Below are 8,769 nucleotides of genomic sequence, written 5' to 3'. Positions count from 1 at the left end.
GACCTTCTCGGGTATCAATCTAATCATAAAATTAATACATATATATTTATCGACATATAATAGTGGAACGATCTTAAGACGTGGCTAAAAGGAAGTTAAATGTACAAGCCTATTACAAGAGTAATATTTGGGACTAAATTATTATCAAAGTGCAAAAAGGGTTGAAATATCCAATGAACAAAGCAAGAGATAGGGTTGAATCATGGAGATGACCTCTGATTATTAGCCTAACAATTTCTTCACGTAATCATTATACAGTAAAAATAGCCAAGGACGAAGAGCTCTTGAGTTTGAAGTCGATGATTTGGTGTATTTGAAAATTTCACCCATGAAAGGGGTGAAAAGATTTGGAAAGCAAGGAAGGCTGAGTCCCAGGTATGTTGGCCCTTATAGAGTTTTGAATTGTGTTTGGAAAGCAGCTTATGAGATTGTGTTGCCTGCAGAGTTTTAAGTTGTTGATCCTATATTTCATGTTTCTATGCTCAAGAAGCACATTGGACACTCTGGTGTTGTCGATCTGTCAGAAAGTTGTTATATTTAGAATAGCCTTTTGTATGATGAAATCTTAGTTGAAATTCTAGATTATCAAGTTCGTAGACTAAGGAACAAAGAATTTCCCTTGTTTAAAGTTCTGTGGAAAAATCAATCAGTAGAGGGTGCCACTTGGGAAGCCGAAGTAGATATGCGAGCTAGTTACCCTCATCTTTTCTCCGGGAGTCCAAATCAAGTTGAAGGTACTATTCCCCTAATTTAGTTTCCTCCTAATCTAATGTATTCAACTATATGGTTAAACCATGTAGAGCATTGAATAAGCTTTCCATCATTACTAATTTTATTGAATTCCGACATCAGATGAGGTAGTTATGGCTATTTTACTAAACAGTATTGGATCGCCCAGGTTTGACAGTTGACCTGGCGGACCATCAGGTCCCTGGTGGACTGTCAACTTCCCCGTCAATCCAATTCAGTGACTTCTTTTTCAGGCCATCATGCAACGACCATGTTGTGGACCGTCAAAAGTTGATAGACAGTTAAGGGGACCATTACGTCAAGACAGACTATCTCGTTTCTGGCCCTTGAGTGATGGACGGCTTGGTGGTCCATCAATTTCCTAATGGACCATCACTTCGACCATCACGTTGAGGCAGAACGTTTCAGTTTTGGCACTCGAGTGACAACAGATTTGGTGGATCGTCAGGAGACTTGATGAACCGTCAGATCTACCATTACAGTCCCCGATAAGCAAATTTTAGCTTTTTCAAAAGGGTATTTTGGTCATTTCTTCCCCATATGGTCTTATATATATATATATCCTAGTAGAGAATAGCCATTCATTTTTCTCCTTTCCTCTTCCAAGAAATATCTAGAAATTAGAGTTTCTCCCAAAACCCAAAAATTCAATATTCTTCCAAGAAATTCAAGGATCTTCCATAGATTTCTCCAAGTTGTTTGAGTATTAATTTCTCCAAGACAAGGGCATCAAGAATTCGGTCTAAAAGTGTGAGAAAGAAGTTCGAAACAAGTTTCTATATCTTCAAAATTATAATCCAAGGTATGTGGGGCTTTAAAAAGAACACTCCTTTCATTCTTGTGCCTAAAGATTTACTTTCTATTATTTATTTACATGATTTTTCAAGTGGATTTACACCCAAATTTCTTTATTTATGATTTATGAGATTTGAGTTGAATAAGTTTGATATTTATGATTATTTCACCATCATGTTTCTTAAATTGAGAATTTATTCCATGAGTTGTATATTGTCATTACGTATTGATGATTTCTAAGCAATTTAAGACAAGTGTCATGAGTTATGCCTTTCCATGAATAATTTGACTATTGAATATATAAGTCCTATGATGTCTCCTTGAAGCTTTTGATATTTGAAATGATTTGATAAGCAAAGGTACATGATGTTGAGAAAGATTGTTTTGATTTTGAGTCAAGTTAGGAATCCACATTGTTCATGATTTACAGATAAGTTATATTTATGTTTTGGTCTCTATGATAGACCCATGAGTTGATATTCAATAAGGTGGATTTCTTAACTCTTTTTGAGCTGAGTCTGGGAGGAGTATTTAGCACCGAGCGGGAAATGTGGTATTTCCCTAAAACTACGTACCACCATAGGATTTATGTAGAAAATTGTGGGTTAGAGGCCAAGTATGGGATTGTGACAACAAGATTGAGTTTGTACTCCCTGGCAAGATTATGACACCCCCTCCAATGTGGGGTTCTCTCCTTAGGAGGGAAAAATGTTGGACTCAATGCAGCTCACATATTGTAGCTATATCGGTTATAAGAAAATCCCACGTCCATAATAATATATGTATCATGTGTTACCGAGTAACTCTAAGTCATGAGTCAAAGATTTTGAGTTGATTTAAATGATTTATGAAGTATATGATATATTGATGACTTCCGGAAATGATGTTTTAGATAATTCAAGCGAAGAGAGTTATTATTGTTAGAATGCATAACTTTCTTCTACATTTATGATATTATTTAAAATGTTGCATTCACACCCACATACTCAGTATATTCCCAAGTAATGACTCTCATACTTTTTTGTATTATGTATTCCTTCATGATATAGTTTCAGGTGCTCAGTTTCAGCAGTGACAGTGATTTTTGAGTACCTTCATCAACATTTCTGCGATTGGTGAGTCCTCATGTTTTGAGGACTTGTGTCTCCTATTGTGTCTTGTTAATAGATGGTTATTTACTTTTTGTTCATTATGAGTCAGTAGGGGATCTGTCCTAATGGCTCCTCAGTTGTATGTAGCAGAGGCTTTGTCAGACTTGTGTACCAGCTTGTATAGATATTTTAGTATTTTATTTGTACAGGGCAGTATTACTTGATATTTCAATATGTTCATGACATGGTTAGTCCTCTTTAAAATAGCATGATTCGCGCTATAATGTGTTTTGAAAGTGATGACAGGCTTAGAGAGTTAGCTTGAGGCGATGTGCGGCCTTGAGCACCATGTGACATCTCGGGTTAGGTTCTTGGGGCGTTACAACTTGAGACTTATATGGGATTTAATGTCGACTGTTGAAAATTACAAAACGAGCCTTTAGAAAATTTCCACTAATCCGCAATTATAGCAATGTGTTTGTGATCGTGGATACCTCTACCAAGATAAGATCAATGTGATCACGATCCATTGACCTAACTAGACAATTCAAAATTGCGGCCCTCTAACCGCGAATGAAGTAACTGAGATTAGTTTCTGCTTCAGGTCTTTCAGTTGGGCTTCGTTTCTTCTTTTTGATCCTTTTAGCTCATAGTCATTTCCTTCCTTCCCATAACCTGTATGCCAGTAAAGTGTGGAAATTAGTTTATTTAATTAAAATATTATCTCATTCATACATTCAAATCGTGGTTGTGTGCATGAATTTTTAGTGCATGTGGGTTGTACTTTCACCACTTATCAATACCCCCAACTTAAATCTTTCCTCGTTATCAAGAGGACCGTTAAAGGACCCGACAATACTTGCATTGTAACTCATAGTTTCATGAACACCATGGGAATCACCTAAAAAGTAAACAAAAACAACAGAAAAAAAATAAACACCGCTACAGATATATCCTAAGTAAAAATAAACATTGCAACAGTGAAAGTTAAATTTCACTCCCTAACAACGGTGCCATTTTGATAACGCTCACCCATGCATTTTAAACTGGTAGAGGAAGGTCATTGTCAATAGATCATCTTATGTTGAGGTTGAATCCATGATGAGCAAAATTAGATTTCTTTTCCTATGGGTGTTAACAATTAATGAAAAGATAACTGAAGTAGGAATAAGGTAAATTATATTATTTAAAATGAGGGGTTCGTTTAAAAAATTTTTTGATCAAAGTATAGTAGAATAAAGATAGTAAGGCAACACCTGTGCTTGAAAATTCAATATTAGAAGGATATTGGGATTATGCCTACCCAAGGGCAAGTTATGCATTGGAACATGATGATTTGGTGCAAATTCTAATCTTTAATAATGTGGTACGGTAGGTTGAAAGTCTCTGTGGCTAATTTGTCAACAAAGCCTCAAGGATGACACTCATTCACCCATTCTATCACCTAATGAGTGTGTCAATTAAAGCCACCCAACACCTCAATTGGGCATCCCTATTTCTATGAATATTCAGAAAACATAGAGAAATGTTTATTTACCTTTATTTCTAATAAATTAAAAAGATAGCAAACTACATCCATTAATGTCTACTATTGCTTTGTAACCCATAGCCCTCTTTTAGGGATATTGTGTTTTCTAAAAGTTTGCCCAAATCCCTCTTTCAAGGATGATGTGAGTTTTCAAGAGTTTGGAGTTTTCACTAAAAAAACAATTTTTGGCATTTGGGGTTTTCACCCACAAATACCAACAAACCAAACCAAACAATAGTGAAACCGATTATCAACAAACTATAATATATACAATTAAATCACAACCCATACACAGTTGCACCTTAGCTCAACATAATTCCTAGACAAAGTGATTTATGAAATCATTAAGTAAAGAGAAAGAGATATTGCATAAGGTTCATTCAAAGCATCCATCCTTTAATTTCACCAAATTGAAAGCATGAAATTTAAATACAGTTGTAACAAAAATTAGGGTTTGTATCTTCAAATTAGTTTCTCTCCAAAATTCAAAAATGCCAAAATGCGAAAGGGTTTGAGACTTTTAAGTGATTTGGGGTCGGCTTTTAAAAATTATAAAACTGCCCTTGGCAAAATTCTTATAAGCTGTGAGTGTGTATTTGATTGCAAATACTGCGACATGATAAGATCTGTACAATCATAATCCTTATTAGAAAATATAAATTATGAGAGAAAATTTTGAGCATACTAGGAACAACTTCAGGGGATACCCTAAAATCCTGGCTAGTAGCAAGAGCGTACAGATGATTCCGACAAATGCCTGATCCATAAGCAGAAGTAGCACCCTTTAGAGCAAAAGCTGATGAAGTTAAAACATGAATCCTATTTTCTCTTGAAGCTTTCCTTGAAGGAAAATCCCTCTACATATAACAAATCTTCCTATATTTAAAACATTTGTTTCTACCTTCTCGATAAACACTACAATGCACCTAACCACAAAATATACAAGGAGGATACAATAGAGCTATCTGAGCCTTATTACCCTGAGGCTAGGCTCTTTATGCTCTAAACTCACTATCATACTGAGAATGATGATCACCTAATAACGTTTGATAAGGATAACTATTCGGAGAGTAACAAGAATTTTTGAACTTCTTCGTAGACCACATTCCACCATCTTTACCACTTTGCTGCTGAGCTCCTCCCTAATTTGTATATCAAAACTTTTTATTCTACTTTTTACTCATCTCAACATACTTTTTATTTTCATATTCTACTTATGGCTCTCCAAGATCAACTCATAGGATAACCTAACAACGAACTTTCTAATTCTATCCCACATACTAGACACCAACTCAGTAGTGTAATGTGACGGCTGATAAAAATTCAAGGTTTATTTCTTTACTACCATCCTTCCTTGCATAAAAATTATGAATTTCTCAGCAATTTCCCACCTCAAATCTTGAAGAAAGAAGCAATCAAGTAAATCACTAGAGAAGTCATCCCACAAAGAAGACTCAACATCATTGCCTTAAGTTGCCCGAACTGTTCATACAATTGGTATGCTACATAATTCACCTGAAAAGTTGCTCTCTCTACGACCTACACAATAGTATCATGTATGACACAAAAGATCTTTTTTGTCTCTTCAATAAAATTTTGATAATCATCCTCAACTCTAGAACCAATGAAAATAGCAGAACTCAACCTCATAATTATGCAAAGAAAAGAATCGAATAGCAAAACTCAGCATTAGTCATGCTAGATTGAGGTTCTCGAGGATGGATAGTAGGAACCGGTGAGATCCATTAGGGCAATTAGAATTAGCGACCCTATACTGGTTCTAAACTCCTGGAGTATTACGAGCTCCATTAATATTGTCCTCAGACAGGATAAAAGCATTTCGACGAGAATCAAATCTTCTGGGAGGCATTATTTTAAAAGGGAACATATGGCAATTAGAGAAGATTTAAGACCTCAGACTCTATAGCTCAAAGTAGAATAACAAGAAAAGTAACCATTCCTAAATGCCCCGTAGCCTCTACCATATAAGTGTGGCATGCTACACATCCATAAAAGAGACTCTACTAGAAACAGCTTTGTTGGAAGCCTAATGATACCAAAACTGCTCTCTGATACCATCTTTGTCACCACCAAAACAAGGAACTAGCCATGACGGGCATCTCAAGTTGCACATATATCAAAGACTACCCCGGCACCTAACCAAGTAAACACAACATCCCCAACATCAGATAAATTTTGTATAACAAGATAACATAAAATAAGATTAAATAATAATAGATAAGTCTATGACAAATAACCAATAATGAGCCAAACAAATTACTAATATCACCCAAGTACACAATAATCCAACAAAGCGTTCTAACAAAAGAACAAAAATTGGTCTTGGTCGGGATATGTCCCCGACTCTAACAGATCACTATGACAATGATAATGTTAATGATAATATAAAATCTTAATTCTTACATATGAAAGGAACTGATGAAATGACTAAATCTTCTAGTGAATGGAAGCTCATAACTTCACCACAATAAACTGACAAGGTGAGTGAGCCACCTAACTCAATGAATGAAAGGTAGAGGTATCTTTGGTACCTATATTGAATAGGGATACAATGTTCGGTGATCGTTAGCTTTTAGAGCTCTAGAATGTAACTCATGGATAGGGACAAAACAATACCATGAATATCAATTAAAACAAATCCAAAATGAAAAACACAAAATCATATGCAAATATATATATGTTTAAATCAAATGTCGGGGTAGTGAACAATGCTTAATAAAGACTTTATATGAAAAACCTAGGTTTTTCGGCCTACAAAAAATTTCCTTAGTTGAGGCATTTTTTCAACGTACGACTATATATACAACTCTTTCCCCTTCGATAAAAGTCAAGAGTTTCTCTCTCATACCTTGAGTAGCCTAGGAGGGTAGTATACTATCATAGATAAGATTTAGCCCCCCATAGTCGTACTCTAGTTTAAGAGTCATACCAATCCTAGTCATATAAAGTTTTAGGTGTTGTCTAGAGTGGACTATTTTTTGTACGGGTGGTGGGTTTAGGGCATGCATTGTACCCTTTGGATATGATTCATGGGTGTGAATTTGTACCCTAACAAGTATATGGGACATAGGTAAAGCCTATGGTATGAGTTAAGGTACCACTCGTACCCTAGGGTACGGTTGAGCTAGTTAAGACGTACCCTACCACAAGTTTAATTTCAAGCTTTTAACTAAGGAACCTATGGTCATTTCCCACCCCAAAACCTTAATTTTTCCCTACTATATATGTCATCTTAGCCTCCCATAAAACTTTTTTGGTGGATAAAACATTCTAAAACACTCTCAAAAGTTCTTAAAATAAGATTGGAGGCTAGGGTTTGAAGCTGGTTCATCTAGAGTCAAGGGAGGTGTCAAGTTATTCATTGAATCAACTTGTATAAAGAATAGGACTCTTTCCCTTATTTTTAACTCAAACTCCATGTAGTTTACACATGGATTAATACATGTAAATGATGATTTTGAAATCAAATGTTAAGAATTTGATACTTTATGATGAGTTATGTGTGTTCTTGCTTAAAATTATGTTTATACATAATATTGTTGGTGTTTTGTACATAAGGGAGCTTGTTGTTTTGTAACTTAACAAACAAGTTTTGATAAACCCTAATATTGATTATTATTGCTTTTATTTTTCCTATAGTAAAGGCATGCCCACAAGGTGTTTGTGAAAATTTTTAAGTGAATTGTCTGGTCACATGACGGTAATGTTTTGAACTAGGGAAATGGCCTAATAAGTATGAATAATTGGTAAATGATATTATAATGGTATTATGATCCATGTATTGTGTAATTTATGAACTTGTTGGTTTGATGACTAATTAGGGGTTAAGGTCCCTAAACATTAAATTGAACTTTAATTGTGGGTTGAACTAATATGTGGTAAATAATATATTGTAAGATCAATAATGAAGAGTAAATGGCATGTAAGGGTCTTGATGACCTTAAATTTGAAGTGAAAAATAAATTGAATTATGACATTTACCTATTAATAAGTATGATGGATGAATAGTTACATAAAGACCATGTGTCATATGTGGTGTTGAATTGGTCAAATGAGTTTGAGTCCTTAAGTGCTGAGATGATTTGTATGGGTGTAAATGCATGAAAAACTAGTTAGGTTTTAAATATCTATTAGTAAATGTAATAAGAGGGCTTGTGGTTAAAGTACACTTCCTAATAAAAATAATATGAAAGCTTAAGGTTACAGTTCCTTGCCCAAGAGGCATAAAGTTGGAGTCCTCTGCCTAATGAATATGTATGAGGTTAGATTCCCATGCCAAAATAAAGCATGAGGTTTGTGTCTTATACCTAATGAACATGCATGAGATTGAGTCCAATTCCTAATGGAAGGATGCGGTTGGAGTTCCATGCCCAATGAACTTGTATGTGGTTGGAGTCCCATGCCTAATGAGAATGCATGAGTTTAGAGTGTCTTTCCTATGCGCTTGTGTTTGGAGTCTCTTTTCTCATGAGATGACTTATAGTTAAAGTCTCTTGTACAATAAGATATGATCTAATCTACAAGAATGTAAAGTCAGAGTCCTTCACTTTATGTCTCATGATTGAGTACTTCAAGAATGCGGTT

This window comes from Capsicum annuum, unplaced genomic scaffold (genome assembly GCF_002878395.1).
Source record: "Capsicum annuum cultivar UCD-10X-F1 unplaced genomic scaffold, UCD10Xv1.1 ctg80447, whole genome shotgun sequence".
Lineage (NCBI taxonomy): Eukaryota > Viridiplantae > Streptophyta > Magnoliopsida > Solanales > Solanaceae > Capsicum > Capsicum annuum.
The sequence above is the reverse complement of the archived record's forward strand: the minus strand, read 5'-3'. Positions refer to the sequence as shown.